Source organism: Natrix helvetica (genome assembly GCF_964273705.1).
Source record: "Natrix helvetica genome assembly, chromosome: 5".
In the NCBI taxonomy this organism is placed as follows: Eukaryota; Metazoa; Chordata; class Lepidosauria; order Squamata; family Natricidae; genus Natrix; species Natrix helvetica.
Genome location: NC_138551.1, coordinates 59,606,926 through 59,626,120, shown reverse-complemented (window position 1 = coordinate 59,626,120; position 19,195 = coordinate 59,606,926). Strand labels below are relative to the sequence as shown.

The 19,195-nt window shown below is 39.9% G+C and overlaps 1 protein-coding gene across 3 annotated transcripts in view; it reads left to right on the top strand.

Moving 5' to 3' along the window:
• The window catches only part of GFRA1 (GDNF family receptor alpha 1), a 446,222-nt gene that overhangs the window by 401,652 nt on the left and 25,375 nt on the right, over positions 1-19,195 (top strand). The gene's annotated exons all lie outside the window — the stretch shown is intronic.

The following is a 19,195-nucleotide window of genomic DNA, read 5'->3' as shown; positions in this document are numbered from 1 at the left end:
AAGAACCATGGTGCTTTATTGTTATGTGTGAATGATATCAATAATGCACAGTTCAGATCAATGGTAGGTAGAAATTAAATGGTGGATTGTTAACAAAATGGTGTAGAACGTGGCCACATGAGTAATTTTCTCAGGCAGCCCTGAGATGGTTCATATAACGCCTTTGGGGCATGAGTTCTGCTGGATGCCGGTTTACTTCCAGGTCCAATTCAAGGTGTTGGTTACTACCTTTAAAGCCCTACATGTCTTAGGCCAGATTATCTGAGGAGCTGTCTTGCCCACATCACATTGACCTATCCCACCCATCATGTCAGGCAGGGAAAGTATATTATAGACCCCATCGGTTAAAGAATTTTGTTTGGTGGAGTCCAGGAAGAGACCCTTCTCTGCCATTGCCCCCCCCCCACCCTGTGAAACATCCTTTCCTTAGAGAGAGTGTGTCCAGGGTCTGCTAATTTCCATGGAAGTTGAAGAAAGGCATGCAATCCTAGAGACATGCATCCAGAAGGTGTTCCTGCAACCTTTTAATTTTCAGCTTATTTTTCTTTTTACTCTCCTGCCATTTTACTGAACTTCATATATTTTGTGTTTTTATACGGTTTTGTGCTTTTTATCTTAGCCACCCAGAATAACTCTGAAAGTGAGAAGGGTGGTATCTAAATTTGATAATTAAATAAGTAAATAAAATCCACCAGGATAGAGTGGCAAACACATATGTAAGAAACAGTTATAATGCACATGCCCTTTTTTCCGTTGATTGTCTTGATTCAAAATTTTAGAGTGCAGTTCTTGAAATCTGTTTTATTCTGCTCTGTAAAGTATGCTCACAAACTGATTAGAATGAGGTGGCTATCTTGTCAGACTGACCTTGAAAGCATGTATAATCTAGGCAGACACAAAAATGTTAAAATATGACATATAATTTATTTTTATTACTGTGAGATACTATTTTGAATAGAGAAACATTTTCTAGGTGAAATTGGCTGCTGTAAAGCCAAGTGGAAAAATCACTGGTATTTTAAGGGCAAAGTAGCGATAAAAATTCTGTAAAACACCAGCTTGCTGACTGCATTATGTCAGTGAAAGCTGGAAACTCAGAAGGATAAGTATAAATCTTTTCTACTAAGAAACGTTTACCCAATTTTCTAAATACTTTGGTGTAATTTATTTTAAAAAGAGGAATAGTGGTTCTGCATTCTTAATGCATCTTTTGGGAATAGGAATAACTCTTTCAGATCGGTAATAGTGTCAGGAATTAGTCATGAAAGTCTGGGCTTCTGGTCTGATAGTGGGACAAATGAAGAGCACATTTCTACTTCATCACGCAAGTACTTCAACTTGCAGAGTTACATCAGTTGTCAGCTACAAGTAAATTTAAGCTTGGCATCCTGTCCACATCTCATTTTGTATCATAATGGTTTGTTGTGGATACCTTACATGAAACAAAATATTTTTTCCAAGTGAATTGGGATACTTTGGTTCAACTTAAAATGACTAAAAACAGCTACCCTCTTGAAACTTCTACCCTGTTTAAACTTCAAAGAGTTTAAATTGAACCTTAGTTATATTATAGCCCCAGTTCTAACAGTGGCTTGTGTGAGGGCAAGCCACTGCTATGGCTCCTTTTCCCCATGGAATTGTCTCTACTTAATAGTTTGAACGGTTCCCAACGTAAATGTGAAGGACTTGGAAAACCAGTTTTCTACAGAGTGTTCTGCTATGTTGAAATGTAGGCAGAGGTTCCTGAATTCACATGGAATTAGCACACTGAGGAAGTGAAAGCTGAAAGTCCTTATTAAGCATAGTTTAATAGAATAACTTTAATTGCAAAATATAAAGTAGATAGGAAGTATCTACTACGGACAAGACAGTAAAATAAAACATGGCAACAGACAAGTGTAAATATACGATGAAATTTCACATTCCTTTGGTACCGTGTTTCCCCGAAATTATAACATGTCCTGATAATAAGACCATGCCATATTTTTCCTGTGGGCAAAAATATACACCCGCCCCCAATAATAAGCCCCCTGGACAAAAAACCCCATCCAGCCAGGCAGAGCGCCACTCACCAACCTAGCGATATCCTGAAGGCGCAAAGCCGCAGGAGCTGGGGGAGGGGGGGCAAAGGCGCTCACATTGCTTGACCTCTTTGGGATACCGCTAGGTTGGTGAGTGGTGCTGTGCCCAGCTGGAGCGGGGAGTTTCCAGGTGGCTGCTCTCACGAGCAGGCACCCGGCAATGCCCCTTTCCAGCTGGGCACAGCGCCACTTGCCGACCCAGTAGTATCCCAAAGGCGCTAAGCTGCATGGCGCTCTGCCCGGCTGGAAAGAGAGGTTCAGCTTGCGTGCCTCCCAGCCTCACCATGCCCAGCTTTCCCTGTAGAGCTGGGCCAGGGCAGCACTGCCACAGCCCCGTGCCGCCATGCTCCGAGCATAACCGGCTTCCAAACTCCGGAAATCCACTGCCGAGTCTTCCGGCAGCGGCCGCTCTGGTATTACGTTCTATGTTGTGGGCTGGCTGTTGGAAAACTCTGGTGGGACAGAAAGTCTTCCCGCAGCCAGCCCACAACCATAGATCTCCGGAGTTTGGAAGCCGGTTATGCTCCGAGCATGGTGGCGGCGGTGGCAGCAGGCTGCGGCAGCGCCCTGGCCCAGCCCTGCAAGGAGAACTGGCCATGGTGAGGCTGGGAGCCATGTGAGCTGAGGCAGAACAAGTGTTTGTGCAACCTCTCTTTCCAGCCGGGCAGAGCACCACATGGCTTAGCGCTTTTGGGATATTACTGGGTCAGTGAGTGGTCCTCTGCCCACTAGAAAGGGGGGTTGCCGGGCAGCTGCTCATGAGCATGGTCACCTCATAGCGGCTTTGTTGCGCTGCTGCGACAGCGCAACACAGCCGTTTTCCCCTGAGGCTGTGCCTGGCTCTTCGGGCGCCCGCTTGCAAGAGAGCAGCCAACCGGCAACCCCAAATCAATACCCCCCCCCCAACAATAAGGCCCAAGCAAAATTTGGGGGGGGGAGGCAAAAGAATATAAGACCCTGTCTTATTTTCGGGGAAACACGGTAGGTGGCAGTCCCTTTTCATCAAAAGCAGTAAAAGATGTTCTCAAGTTTAATCCAGCTGGTTTATAAGAAGTTTCCTCGATAAATTTACCATGAGGCTCACCTCATGTAAGTTTCTGAAAGCTTATATAATATCCTCATGCAATTATTTATTCCTCTAATGATGCATATTTATTGTTTATGCGGGGGAAACTATGGTGGCACAGTGTTTAGAATGTAGTATTGTAGTATCTTCCCACTGCCAGGTATTCAATCCTGACTGATTAAGGTTGACTCAGTCTTCCATCTTTCTGAAGTCAATAAAATGAGGACCCAGATTGTTGGGGGCAATATACTGACATTGTAAACTGCCTAGAGAGTGCTGTAAAGCACTGTGGGGCAGAATATAAATATATTGCTATTGTTTATTCTCCTCCTTTGATAACTTTTTATAGTTATCAAAAGTTTCATGTGAGATAGTATCAACTCCTATATGATAGCAATAGCACCCAGACTTACATGCCACTTCAAAGTGCTTTAGAGCCCTCTCTAAGCAGTTTGCACAGTCAGCATATTGCCCCCAACAATCTGGGTTCTCATTTTACCAATCGTGGAAGGATGGAAAGCTGAGTCAACCTGGAGCCAATGAGAATCGAACTGCCAAACTCCTGGCAATAGGCAGTCAGCAGAATTAGCCTGCAGTACTACATTCTAACCACTGTGTTACCATGGCTTTAACACTGTGCCAGCATGGCATGATACTCTCCCTGTTAGATTATCGGTCCTCACAAAGCAGTTCTAAATGAAAGAAATAGGTTTCTTGAACTGAACTGCTTGAGAAATTGAAGGGGAGGTGGGTAAGGAGTGCTCAGCCTTGTAGGCACAAGTGTCTTCTCCAGGAAAAATGGAATAAACCACCTAAATCTCCTTGCTATCGATTAACGTTGTTCTTGTTAAGATAACCTTTGGAAATTGTCAACATATAAAAACAAATGAAGAGAGTACCTTTGATATTATATACAAAAATCATATAACAAAACAGAACTGTCCCATATTGGAACGTCCCTTCCTCTCTCCAGGTAATTCTGATCCTGACCATGTGAAAGCTACCAGATGTTGTCTGCCCTTGTAATGATTATCTGGATTTTTGCAGCCCAGATATCTAAGCTCTACTGGGAGCTCTGGGCAGAATCAGAATTGCTGTGGGAGGGGGTATTTTGTATTAGTTCCCTAGCTCTATTCTAGGCTGACTGGGGAATTCTGGGGGTTGACAATCACACATGTTGAGGTTGAGAACACACAACTGCGAGGCAATCAGATGAACATTTTCCTTGCTTTTCTTTCTTCTCTCCCAACTCCATCAGCAATAATATTCATAGGAGTGACAACTTTTTGACTTGTCTGTTCTCCCTTGATCATAGCAAATAAAACAACACAGATTATCCTGAACATTGTGCCCTTTGTTTCAGACTATACACAATTTGCTCCCCTGTTCCCACTTCAGTAAAATGCCTCCATCCCTTGCTGTTTCCTCTTTAAGCTCACCCACTTATGAATTACAAATCCATGAATCTTCCTCACACCTGCTATGAACTGAACCTCAGAGCCCCTTTTAATTTAAGCCAAAATGTCTGAAGAAATCCTGCACATTGTTTGATAATAACAATACTAATAAACACATGGCTTTATTATAGCTACTTATGATCTCTAACATAAGGCATAGTCTGAACCCCTGCAATTTTCAGCAAGGCTCATAACGGGAACTCAATGCTAAGTGCTTCACTGCCCACTGTGAAGGCCTCTTAAGGCCTCCCTTGGAAACTAATCCTTTGGCCTTCCCATTTTATACATAAGAAGCAAAAAGCTCTGAATCACCACGCCAGGTATATGTGAGAAAGCTCATAGGTGTTTCCTATCACATATATTATTATTTAGGAATTGTGGCATGCAATCAATATCAATTTCTGCAGTGCTCCACAGTATTATTTCTCCCATAAATGGAGTCACAAAACTTGAAACTTCAAATAGATGTGTGATCTATTCAAATACATGCTTCATTTACCTGACCACATACAGTATGTATTGAGACCACCTCAAGTAGCTGGGCTGCATTCTTTGCAGGCATAGTTGTTTTGCAGATTAGCAGTGTCCTGATTAACAGTATTTGGGCAAAAAAAAGATGGTTAGGATACTTTTACTACGTTTTTCCTTGCTAACTGCAGACAGAAGTGATTAGAAGAACTGGATTCTGCAAAAATCCCTGATATTCATCTTCCCGTGTTTGCAATGAAAACATGAGAGAAATATTCTGTAATTTCAATTTGTCTGTAGAATACTAGCCCTTGTAGACCCATGAGCATTTGACCTTCTAAAGAAGCTGAATGATTAGAGCTTTTTTTAAACAAAAAACTGCTACTCAGATACAAAAGCCTTATTATTATTTGGCAAGTCTATGTGAAACCCTAAGAAAGGGGGGTGGGAGAGAAATGAAGTTAATGATACATCAGGTAATGGATGTAGGTGTCATATGTTTGGGTCCATTGTGCCCCACAAAAATAGGATTAGCAAGTGTACATTCTGCTCCCATTTGGCATTTTCTAAATTTGTTGGAACTATGTCACCTAAAGTATATGTCATGGTTCCAAATAGCATCCAAAATTAAATCAGAGTCCAAGGCAAAGTATTGCTCAAAGTTCCAATTTATTAAAAGAGCCATGTTGGCACATCTGGGAAAACCCAAATCTGAAAACTTCCTGGTTTTTTCTCCACCCAGTTGAAAGTTTACAATCTTGCCCCTAGACCCACAAGTCCAACACATGGTCCAATCTTCCACTGCCATGCTGACAGTTGCACCCATCCAGTTTTCGTCAGGTGCAGAGGTGGAGAGGTGGAGAGACAAAGGATGACCTTGGCTTTCTAGAAAGGAATTTTATTTTGGCTACATAGCATTTAACTCCGTATAATCCTCCCTCCCATTTTTCCACAATAGAAAAGGCATAGGACAGCGATGGTGAACCTTTTTTGGCTCACGTGTCACAAGTGGGGGGAGCGCAGGGGGGACATGTGCGGGCGTGCCGCACCCATAATGCAATGTGCATGACCCTCCAGTGCACATGCACGCACAACAGGCGCGACCTCCCCATTTTTACATGCTTTTTTCACCCTTGCCAGGCTCCAGAAGCTTTATAGGAGACTGGGGAGGGCGAAAAGAGCCTCCCCCGCCCCCTCAGAAGCCCTCCGGAGGCTTCAGGCACCATCCGGAGGCTTCCCTGAAGCCTTCGAAACTCTTAAAATTACCCTAGGACTTCCGGTTTGCTCGGAGGGTTGTTTTAAGCGTTCTGAAGGCTTCAGGGACCGTCCGGAGGTTTCCCTGATGCCTTCAGAGCGCTCAAAATGACCCTCCAAGCAAACCGGAAGTGACTTCTGGTTTGCTCGGAGGGTTGTTTTAAGCATTCCGATGGCTTCAAGGACCATCTGGAGGTTTCCCTGACGCCTTTGGAGCGCTCAAAACGACCCTCCGAGCAAACCGGAAGTCATTTCCAGGGAAGCCTCCGGACGGTCCCTGAAGCTTCTGGAGGGCCTCATGGGGGGGCGGGGGAGGCTCTTTTCGCCCTCCCCAGGCTCCTATAAAGTCTCTGGAGCCTGGGGAGGGCGAAAAAATGGCTATTAAAAACGGTGAACTCAGCTGGCCAGCGCACACATGCGCGCTGGCCAGCTGACAGGGCAGCGCCTCACATGCCCTGACAAATGGCTCCGCGTGCCACCTGTGGCATGCGTGCCATAGGTTCACCATCACTGGCATAGGAGAATAATAGAAAGTGTGGCAGGCCAAAGATCCAAAAGGAAGGCTGCAGGCCTGACAGTATACTCAGTCCAATTGTATGAAAGTTGCTGGACTAATAGTATTTGGATTTTCAGTAACTATATAAAAAAGTGACACTTCACAAATAAGTGATAGGAAAACATGTGCTGAACGTGATTTAAAAAAACCAGTTTCCAAAAAATAAGCCTTAAAATGTGTAATATTACAGAGCTGAATTTCATATTCCGTGCAAAATGTATCTGCCACACAGCTGCAGTTATTACAGTTCTGAAAATATTTATGTTGCCTACATGCGCCAATATCTATCATACAAGTTCTCTTCAGAATAGATTTGGGAAAACAAATTATTTTATTTTTTTAACCCAGTTTTAATTTTGGTCCAGTCTCTAGTGATTTCATTTCAAGCGCAATATGTTGTGAAGATTTCTTTTTTCCAATCCCTGGATTGAAGTCTGTATGCCTACCTGGATATTTCCTTCTTTTCCTTACAGTTATCTATTTTTTCCCCTGCATATTGATGCTTGGGAGAAAGAGAATGTAATTGGGGGGTGGAGATGGAAAGAATCCTGGAAAGTTAATGTTCCTACCATTTTTACCCTATGGCACCATCTTTGTTGGCTTTAGCTCAGTCCATGAGATATCCCTCAACACATTCCCCTACAGAAAAATGAGAAGAATTGTTCCATGCAACAAGATGATGATGATAGATTGATTATGATGCCATTACCCAGCTTTGGGTAGTTTATACATTATTACGCATTAAACCATGAAAACAAGATATTAAAAATGACAAGAAACAAAAAGGGTATATGAGGCAGGGAAACAAGCCAAGTGAAAACAAAAGAAGGCAACCTAGGTTAAAAAGAGGTTTCAGTCAATGCCACCAAAGGATTGTGTGAAATTCAGGTTCTGAGGCTCCTTTAAAACATCAGCAAGATGGGAGTCATTTGGATCTTGGAGGGTAACCTCATTTCAGAAAGCTGGTTGCTGCCACCAGAAGGCATACTTCCAGAGTCCCAATGAGTGGCCTTGCTTATTTGAAATTTGCCATCCCTGTCTGATCAAATTAAATACAATGGAAACAGGTGGCCCTCCAAGCAAGCAGGCTGCATAATATATAGGGATTTATAGCTAAGAACCAGAATTCTGAATAGCTCCTGGAAGCAAATTAGCATCCCTTACAGCTAAAGAGGCAGAAGTGTTACATGGGCATACTAGGGCATGGCCATCATTGCCTGTTCTAAAGTCTCATGAAAAGCCAATTTCAGTAGTCAGGCCAGGATGTGACCAGGGTATTAATATCTGAAGGGCCCCGCAATGTAAGAAGGGAATGTGCCTGGTACACCAGATAAAGCCAAGGTTTTCCTGAACAGTGCCACATTAAGTTCAGAAAGAGTCCCAGATCACACACCAACTTTGCAGAGGGGAAATTCAACAGCCTCTCATGGCTGAGGCAGAATAGAAAGATAATTGGATATCATATAGACACTATTATGCAGTCAGAATACATCTATTATCATCATCATTGCAATTTTCCTATGTTGCTAGCAAAGAAGTCAAGATTTTCCTACTTCAGTGGAGCTTTGGGGATTGAGTAATGATGATTTAATTATGGTTTTAAATATCGTTTTTATTTTAACCTTCTTGAGGACTCCGGAGTGGAAAAGCAAGATAAAAATTGAAATACTAAATTCCATATAAACAAATATATGAGAAACTGTTGACAACAAGCTGATCTATTTTTCTGTTTGACAACAAGCAGAAAAATAGCCTTTCAGTATCTTAAATCAGTCATGACTATTCTCAGGACTGTATAGCTTCAGAAGTGTTTCATGATTCCCGGGAGTACGAGGTTGCTTTAAAGTATTGTATGCTGGTACTACATTTGACTCCTGTTTACTCTGAAGCACTTATTAGAGAACAGATTTGAAGCACTGCCAAGTACTGGAAGATCTTAAATCATAATATAGTTATTTTACTTTTTTAATATAATTTTATCTAATATTCTGAAAAGGGAAAATAAAAACCAATATGCCAGTACAATAACCAGTAATATAAAATAAGAAAAAGAAAAGAAAAAGATGGAAAGAGAGAGAGAGAGAGAGAAAGAAAGAAAGAACAATAGATAAAAGAGCAAGAAAGGAAAAAAAACAGAAAAGAAAGAAACATGACAAAGAATTAGCTTCCAAGCTTCTTTACAACAGTTATAAGGCTAATATAAATTTGTTGTCAAAACAGATACCCTTTTTTTATAATCTCTTTTGTCTAGTCATCAAACTATAAATCATAAGCATTTTTTCTGCTTTATGCAAAAAAGTTCATAATGGGTTTCCAGTCAGCAAAGAGCATAGAAGTTGTGTTTTCTCTGAATAAAAATGTTATTTTAACCATTTCAGCAAATTCCATCATCTTTACCATCCATTCTTATATAGTGGATAACGTTGAATTATTTCATCTCTGGGCACGCAATAATTTTGCTGCAGTTATCATGTACATAAACAAAATTCCATAACTTTTTTCCAACTATTTCTCCATCAATCCCAAAAGAAAAACCTCGGGTCCCAATTGTGTGTGTTAATCTTTAAAGTTCCTCTGAACCAACGTTTGCATTTGAACCTGAAATTTTCTAGCTTTTTACACATCCTCCAAACAGAATAAAATGCCCCTTAGTGTTCTTCATATTTTCAACATAAATGTGAACTCCCCTTATATATTTCAGATATTTTTGGCTTAGTGTGATGGTAGAATGTGGTTTAAAAGCATCAGGATTTGGCTTGACATGGGAGCCTGTCTTCAAATACTTTATTATGTTCCAGTGTTGACAGCTTTTCAGCATACAAAAATAGGAATCATGTAAATTAGTGAACTCCTTTATTCCTTGGTTTTTCATTAGACCACTTACAAGAAGCCTGAGAAATAAATGCTTCCATAGTGGCTGAGGCTGTATAATGCTTGCTGATATTATGATGGGCAATTAATTCTGACATGGCAGTTTGGCAGGCTACCTAATGCTTGGCGCTTTACTACTCAGGAGGTTACTACTTGGCAATTTCCATGACATTTATACAAATTAATCAAATTCTTACCTTCATTTTATTGCACAAGGGTTTTCTTTCTTCCTAGCAATAAATAAAAATTCAGATGAAAAAGTATAATTCCCCTTAGAGCTCCTACAAATGTTAGTAGAAGCTCTGTTAGCCTATGTGGTAGCCTACTTTTCCAGGTCCAGTGTATTTTAAGAATGAACTTAAGGTCTCCAGAGGAGAAATAACAAAGGAATCAAACAGAGATTTTCTAGCAATAGAATGGCATGTTTCTGAGGTGATACAGTCTGGGAAAATTGATACAAGGGTTTATTTTGTATATATCTGCGTGTGAGAGAGAGATGGGGGCAAATATGGAAAGGTGTAGTAGAAATCGTGAGAAAGATAGAGCAATATCTCCTGAAAATCAGAATAATTACTATTGGCCAAGATCAAGCATGGCCTGGGCTCAAGGGCTGTACCTATAATTTTGAGAGGATAAAGATAGACAGTGAGAAATAATAAAAGTGAATAAGGTCTTATGCTAGGGGTAAAATTTGCATTATTTTATGATTAACTTAATACAGGTACTCTTCAACTTACAACAGTTCATTTAGTGACTTTCCAAAGTTACAAGGCCCTCGAAAAACGTTTTTCTACAATTCAACACAATAGCAGAGTTGGAAGGGACCTTGGAAGTCTTCTAGTCCAACCCCCTGCCTAGGCAGGAAACCCTATATTGTTTCAGACAGATGGCTATCCAACATCTTCTTAAAGACTTCCAGTGTTGGGGCATTCACAACTTCTGGAGGCAAGCTGATCCAGTGATTAATTGTTCTCACTGTCAGGAAGTTTCTCCTCAGTTCTAAGTTGCTTCTCTCCTTGATTAGTTTCCACCCATTGCTTCTTGTTCTACCCTCAGGTGCTTTGGAGAATAGTTTGACTCCCTCTTCTTTGTGGCATCCCCTGAGATATTGGAACATTTCTATCATGTCTCCCCTAGTCCTTCTTTTCATTAAACTAGACATACCCAGTTTCTGCAACCGTTCTTCATATGTTTTAGCCTCCAGTCCCCTAATCACCTTTGTTGCTCTAGAGTTTCCACATCTTTTTTACATTGTGGCAACCAAAACTGGATGAAGTATTCCAAGTGTGGCCTTACCAAGGAATACAAAGTGGTATTAACACTTCACGTGATCTTAATTCTATCCCTCTGTTTAAGCAGCCTAGAACAGTGTTAGCTTTTTTTGGCAGCTGCTGCACACTGCTGACTCATATTTAAATGGTTGTCCACTAGGATTCTAAGATTCCTCTCACAGTTACTACTATTGAGCAAGGTATCACCTATACTGTACCTGTGCATTTTGTTTTTCTTGCCTAAATGTAGAACCTTACTTTTCTCACAATTGAATTTCATTTTGTTAGATAGTGCTCAATGTTCAAGTTTGTCAAGATCCTTCTGTATCTTAAGCCTGTCTTCTGGAGTGTTGGCTATTCCTGCCAGCTTGGTGTCATCTGTAAATTTGATGAGTTCCCCGTTTATCTCCTCATCCAAATCATTAATGAAGATGTTGAAGAATACTGGGCCTAAAACAGAGCCTTGTGGTACTCCACTGCATACTTCCCTACATGTTAGGCTTAAGGTGTGTTCTGACTGTGTGTTCACAGCATGTTAGGCTTAAGGTGTGTTCACTCTGTGTGTTCTGACTGAAATCTAGGAAACAATGTCAATAAGTTTCAAGAATCATATAACTGAAACTTTTAAAAGATTCTGGAGTACACCAATGGCGCTAGAGGTAGCAAGTAAAATTTTTGATTTACAGCATGATAACCTACCAGGTCTATAGATTTTCTAAGATTAAATTGAAAAAGTGCAATGCAATGTGTGAAGGGCCTTGGAGAATGAGGGGAAGAAATGCTGCCTAAGAAACAATTAGAAAGAGAGACAGACGCTCCCAGTGGTCAGAGAAAGAAACTTAGGAAACACCTGCCCTAAACGATCAAGTAATTAAAAGTGGTGGTGAGACATCTGTACTTTCAGACTTGAAAGATTTTGTTAATGTAGCCTTTCAATAAAGTAGAATTAATTTATCTAGTCATGTTTCCTTCTGATTTACCTGGGAGGGCAACAAAATTTATTTTGCTAAACTTTGTTCTAGGAGAATTGGAAAATGATAATCAAGTTATTATTCTTCAGGGTTAGAATTGTTATGCATACTCACTGTATACAGAGGTTTGGTGCATACTTAGAGCATGTATTTAAGTTAAACATATTTATACTTCTAACATTATTGTGTCTGTTATTGTCTGTTACCTTCAATTGGGTAAAATTAGAAGGTACTGGACAATAATTATGGAACCAGAGTAATTCAAATGAGCTAGCCTATGGAAAGCCAGGATGCATAACCACAATGAAGAAATTTGGGGAAATTGCAGCTGCTTCAGTGCCACTGCACTTTCCTACTACACTTCAAGAAACCTCTAGGTTGTATGGCACAAGGGAAGATAGGAATGTCATATCCCCATCCTATTTTTCCCTACATGCAATAGAGCAGGGGTGGTGAACAAGTTCGACAAAAAGAGCCAAAATTTTAAACTGTGAGAGTCAGAGAGCCACACCACGCAGTGACCTGCCAAAACAGACCCGGAAGCAATGTTCCCTCTAATTTTTTTTCGATGTGAGCAGAAAAGTATAGTGTTTGAGCGGCACATTTTCATGCCTGAGCACCCGAATTTTTTTCACAGATGTCACCTAAGACAACAACGAAATCAGTATTATTTGAAACTCAAAGTTATGTTTCTTCAAGGTACCCGCTTAATTCAAAGTGTTATATAATATCAGTATCACTTAACAACGTTCCTGCTTAGCAACCAAAATGTTGGCTCAGAAACTCTGGCATTTGAAGCACGCAACTCTTAAAGCTGTCAAGTTACAAGACCCTTGCACCCCTAACCCTTTAGGGAAAAAAAAAACCCAGGGGTCTTCAAACCTGACAGCTTTAACACTTGTGGACTTCAACTCCCAGAATTCCTCCTCCAGTCATGTTGCAGCGACGTCATCTGCGTGGATCTGCTCCATCTTTGCTTTCTTCATTGTGGGCAGGGCTTCTGCTGAAGATGCCGACGAGTACGAGTTGCCACCAGAATAACTGCTGCTACCTCCTCCTCCTCCTCCTCCAACAGAATCACCAGATTTGCTCCTGAGCTCAGCGCTGGGTTACCTCTGCCCCCTCCCCCTCCTCCGTGCTTTTGACGAGCCATGAGGCTTTTTTCCCCCTGCTCCCCCCCCGCCTTCCTACTGGCTCCTCAAAAGCACGGAGGAGGAGGGGGCAGGGGTAACCCAGCGCTGAGCTCAGCGGCTCCGAGCGGAGGGGAGGCGCCGCTGCCACGCGCGGAGATGCCGGCTGGAGCTTTGGCGGCTTCATCTCAGCCGCAGCGCCGGGCGGCAAATCCGGCAGTGCTGCCTGTTAGAGGAGGATGAGGAGGAGGTGGCAGCAGTTCTTCCGGTGGCGGTGGGGGCTTTGGGGCTTCACAACTAGCCTCAGTCACCCCGTGCTCCTCAAAGCAAGTCTGGGGAAGTCCTTTGCAGGCGGCCCGTTCTAGCTGCCTGCAAAGGACCTCCCCAGCTTCCGAAAGGGAGTGCGCGATCCGAGCCACAGTATACTAAATAATGACAAGAGGCAAAGAGCCTCATTTATTTTGGCCGAGAGCCGCATGCGGCTCGCGAGCCGCGTGTTCGCCACCCCTGCAATAGAGTGACAGCAAGACTCAGCAGGCAAGCAGAAACTGTCTGCTTTGGAACTGAAGCTAAAATTTGAAATGTCTCACAGTGGTGGGTGATGAGGGAAGGATTAAGAAGTGACTCAAATGCCTGTTAGTGAGGTTGGGCTGGCTGGGAGGCACTGTCAGTTGACAGATGAGCCCTCTTCCTCCCTGGACGGAGGGGACTTGGGGACATGCCAAGACGGAGAGCAGAGCTGCAGTTTTCCTCTCCCCCATCCCCAGTTTTGAGTCAGCTGAGGTAGAACAGGAGTGATTATTTTTCTCCCTTTCCCACAAGCAAAGTCAGTGGGGAAGCCAGCAGGAAGTTAGATGTTGCTCCTGCTTCCACTGTTGCACCCATTCAGCTAGCAGCAAGACCTGACTGACAAGCACTAATTTGGAGATGCCAAAGATCAATGGGAAAGCTCTCTGCCTCCCTGGAGACATGGTGGAAAGGGAGGCTGCCATTTCCCACACATTCCGTGGTTTTCTTTGTTCTCCTTTCCTTCAGCAAACTGGCAGGCAGTTCTACAGGTCAATTGAGGAAGCGGAGGAAGTGTGATTTCTGATGCTTTCTGCCAGCTTCCCACAAGCAACATCAATGTGGAAGCTGTCAGAAAGTTGGAAGTCGCTTCCATTGCTTTTTTGCCTGTTTAGTTAAGGAAGTATCTTTCAAAAGATGATCCAACATGTCGCGTGTTGTCTAGTGTATGCTAAAATCTGCATTAGAGAAAAATCATAAATGTCTGCTATTATTTTTTTCAAAATAAACTAATTATGTAAAGCTCCTGTTAAAGTATCTTTGTTCTTGAGAAATAAATACAAAAATATGACCAATATTTTTTCTGTAGCCAAATATTTTCCAAATACTATGTGTATTTATGGCTCACATGTTCTATTCTGTTGAATTTATTGAAAGATAGCCAAAAAAAAAAGTCTCTGAATACCTTTGATCTACTATCAGGTAAACAGATCATATGTACCAATGAAATACAATCAATATAAGCAGGAAGCCAATACGTCACTGGAGTTTAAATATGCATATTACTTTGTACATTAATTTGTAGAATGTATACCAAATAGGTGATTGTCACAGAACTTCCCAATCAGATTGTTTTGAAACGCTTTCTATGTTTTGATTTTGTCCAATTCCCAAGAAAGATCTTAATTTATAGGTAGTCCTTGATTTACAACTACAACTGCTACCAGAATTTTCATTGTTAAGCAAAGCATTTGTTAAAGGGGTCACCCCCAATTTTACAAAAAAAAATTGCCATAGTTGTAAAGTGACTCAGTGCAGTTCTTGAGGGAATCAAGTATTCATTAAGTGATTCCCATCTTCCCCGGTTAATTTTGCTTGTTGTAAGTCATCTAGGAAGGTCACAAATGACATTCACATATCCCCAGTATGCTGCAATCATTGTATGTACATGCTCCAAGTGCCCAAATTTTGATCATGTGACTATGGAGATGCTCCAATGGTTGCAAATGCAAGGACTGATTATAAGTCACTTTTTTCAATGTTGTTGTAACTTTGAATGATTGTTAAACAAATAGTTTTAAGTCAAAGACTACCCATATATTTAAGTTTTCCTTTACCAAATATAACCTATAATATTTGGATTTTTTGTAAGACACTTTTCACTTGTGTGTAACAGGATTCAAAAATAGTAGAATTTGGGTATCATTGATGAATATTTTAAGAGGAGTGAGAAAAGAAAGATTCTAAAGTTCTTAAGCATTTTCATTGTGTTATAAGTGTAGCATGTTATGGCTAACTGTAAAAACAGATTACCCCAATAAGAATAATGCAGTTTTGTTTTATGACTTAATAATTGTTTATTTGAAGATGAACATGTGCTTCTTAAAAGCAGCAGTAAGTACTTATAAAACTAGCATTTTGTCAAAAGCTATTCAACATCTCTAAAACAAGCAGTGATATTTTATGGTTATTGTTCTCCAGGAGCAGTTTACGCACCATTTTTCTACTAAGGAAAAGTTGCATTTCAATTAAATAGTTCATTTGTTTTCACTACTTTATTACATTCCTGATGCAAAACTGATAGACTTCCATGGTAGTGGATAATCTTCCACCCAGTGCCTAACATGGAAGCTACTTCCTACGAAATTTTAACTTTTCACCATACAAATCTAATGGCTTAATATTCATACATGGATGCCCATCCTGTTCCCTTTAGGGTAAAAAACATTATGTAGTGAACTTAAAAGGAGTCAGAAATATTAATCCAAAGGTGCTAAAGGAATAAAGTAAGAACGATAAAAAATAAATAAAGTCAAAAGTAATTTACTCTACACCATTCACTTTATCTCTCTATACTTTTCTGTCCTTGCAAACCATGCTTACTCTGATTTCAGTGACACTTTTCCTTAAATTCTGGTCTCATTTTTTTACAGTTCTTGGTCTTTTTCTTTCAGTCTATTCATTTTTTCTTTACTGTATAAATTCCTTTTGCAATTCTATCTTCATTCGTTTTCTCTGTGGAACCAAATCACCATATCATACTTCTTGCAGTCTGTTCATTCACTTGTCTATTTCATCCACATTCAATGAGCATTTAGTCATTTTTGATCTATCTCTTGATTTTTGTTAATCATACAAACATGATTGCATAGCACATTCCGCTATGCAACATTCTGCCAAAGTTTACAAATTTATTATTTTAGGGTCTTTGCCATTGATTGCAATTGTTTACTGTTTTCTCTGTCAACCCCTTTGGATTGATATCTTAAGTTTCAGGTATCTACTATTCATTGTACAGGTAGTCATCGACTGACGACCACCCTTGAGCCCAAAATTTCAGTTGTTAAGTGAGACATTAGTTAAGTGAGTTTTGCCCCACTTTACAACCTTTCTTGCCACAGTTATTGAGTGAATCACTATAGTTGATAAGTTAGTAACACGGTTGTTAAGTGTATCTGGCTTCCCCATTTGACTTTGCTGGTCAGAAGGTCACAAAAGGGAAACATGTGATCCCTGGATGCAGCAATGGACATAAATATGAACCAGTTGCCAAGCATCTGAATTTTGACCACATGATCATTGGGATGATTCAAAGGTTGTAACTGTGAAACACGGACATAAGTCACTTTTTTCGGTGCTGTTATAACTTTGAACGGTCACTAAATTAACTGTTGTAAGTCGAGGACTACCTGTATCATATAAGCTAACATTTGCCGAATAAATCATTCTGGTTCTCAGCTAACCACATGGCGTCATCTGTATATAAAAGAATAAAAAGAAATATGCCAACTGTAGGAAAAGTAGTGGCAGAAACTGAGAGCAGGAGAATCAGCCTAGAAATTTTATGTAGCCACAAAGTCCAACACCTGTTGAATTTCATTAACCCTTATCCAGTGCCAAAATAGTGCTAGACATTAGTTGAGTAGATTCTTGTGCATAAGCATAAGCAATAAATCAGTTTAATTGGAACTTCACGTGTGGTCCTGGTCTTTCACACCTGACACAACCAGCTTGGGCCCAATGGGGGTGTCCCATTTGGAGATGTTTAGTAGATTAGAAGAAGATCCCACATGCACCCTATTTACCCGTTGGTCTCTTTTCATCTACAGTCGTTCGTGGTTAATTTTAATGTTTTAATTCTTAATGTTAAATGTTTTGATGCTTTTATCATTTTATATTGTTGGAAGCTATCCAGAGTCACTTGACAGTGAGATGACCAGCATATAAATGTTATAAGTAAATAACGCCATCCCTATTTCTAGTAACACCACAAGAATTCGTTATATATTCAACCTATCCATAAATATATTAAAAACCCATGACATAATTCAATGCATATTGTACTTCCATCATGTACTCTTCTTGTCATATTCAGTAATCAACCCTCAACTCCATATGTACTCCAAAAATTCTTTAATTCAAGCCCAGAATTAAACATACATTATTAGTTCATTCAAGTGATAAACAGTACTTTGAGAGTAGGTTATTTTTCTCCTTTAATCATTATTTTATTGACATTGGGAAAAATAAAAATTAATTCAAATAAGAATATAGTTAGCTAAGTAGAGAATGAATTAAGCTGGCATGTTTAATTTACCACAGGAAATTAAGTGCATTAGGTCTTCCAGTGTTTTTTTAAATTGCTCAGGGTAAATAAGTATGTTTTAAGTTTTGTAACATTTCCATGCAGAACAAATTTAATTTTTTAGAACACTTTGGATATTTGAAAATTCAGTTTATGAAAGATATTAATGAAACATCTATATATACACACATGAATATAATTAATAGTCTCTACTTTAGACTAGTATTTGTCACTTCTGATTATCTAATGATATTTGTAAAAGAATGAAATTTGACTCTGGTTGAAATACAGGAATTTCATTTATATGTTTTAATATTTTTGAGAATAGTTCTTTTTACATTTTTGCCTATTTAATGATGATTTGGCAAGTCAAAAACAGACCATGTAAAGTAGGGCATTATCATCACTGTGTGTACACTTGCAAAGTCCAAGTTTTATCAGAACATGTCATGGTTTGCTTCACTAAGAAACAAAGAAATTAAAATAGCAACAACAATACTGATGTAGCATCATATTTTGTAACCTTGTGACTGAGGCAATGGTCACTATCTTCCAGTCTAAGCATTTCTTAATATGCTGTTAAATCAGGTCTACTAATTCTAGCATGGCTGAAAGAATTTGCTTTCCCAACAACTTTGATTCTTGCAAAAACCTGAAGATGTGCAACTCACATTGCCTCAATTTTTTAAATAGGAATTTCTTTTTAATAGTCCTTAACAATGATATGAACTATAATTCAATAATTGTTGAGGAAGGTCACAGATTGCCCATAATTGCATAATTTAAATATAGTCATAAGATTCATGATTGGGTATACTTGGCTCAATTGAGAATTTTTTTACTGAATAGCTATTGTACTAGCCCAAATTAATTCTACGGTATCTGTTGCAGCTGTGTATTGGCATAGGTGTATCCTTTATTTACCTGCTCTAAATATTACCAGAGTGCGGCATTCAGTTCAGCAAAGAGAAATGCTGAATGTTAGAATATATTACATGCGAGTTCTAGTCAGTCAGTACTGTTTACAATTTTCACTTTAGCATCTGTCAGGCTAAAGAGAAATTGGTCTCTTGTTCTTTGAAGAATTCAAATTTCACCATTCATAAAAGAAATGTGCCTTTTCAGACCTTTTATGCTTTTTGGCCTTTAATTCTTAAACACTGTAAAAATAGCTTTCTTGATTTTTTTAGGTGATTTGAATAATAGGACTCAGGTTTCAAAATGCATGACATGAATGCAATTGGCCTTGGGCTTTTGTAGAATGCTTTCTACCCTCACAACTCAACAGCACAATGCAAAGTTCATGAAAATGGTACCTACCCACATTAGTGTAGTGTTTGCTTTGATGATGAGAGATGTCATCATTGATAAAAGGACAGAGCTGGCCTATATAAATATCACCACCATGGTATGATTAACCAGTGAAAGGTGGCAGTATTTTTCAGAGGAAAGGTATAAGGTTCAGAAAAGTTTGAAATT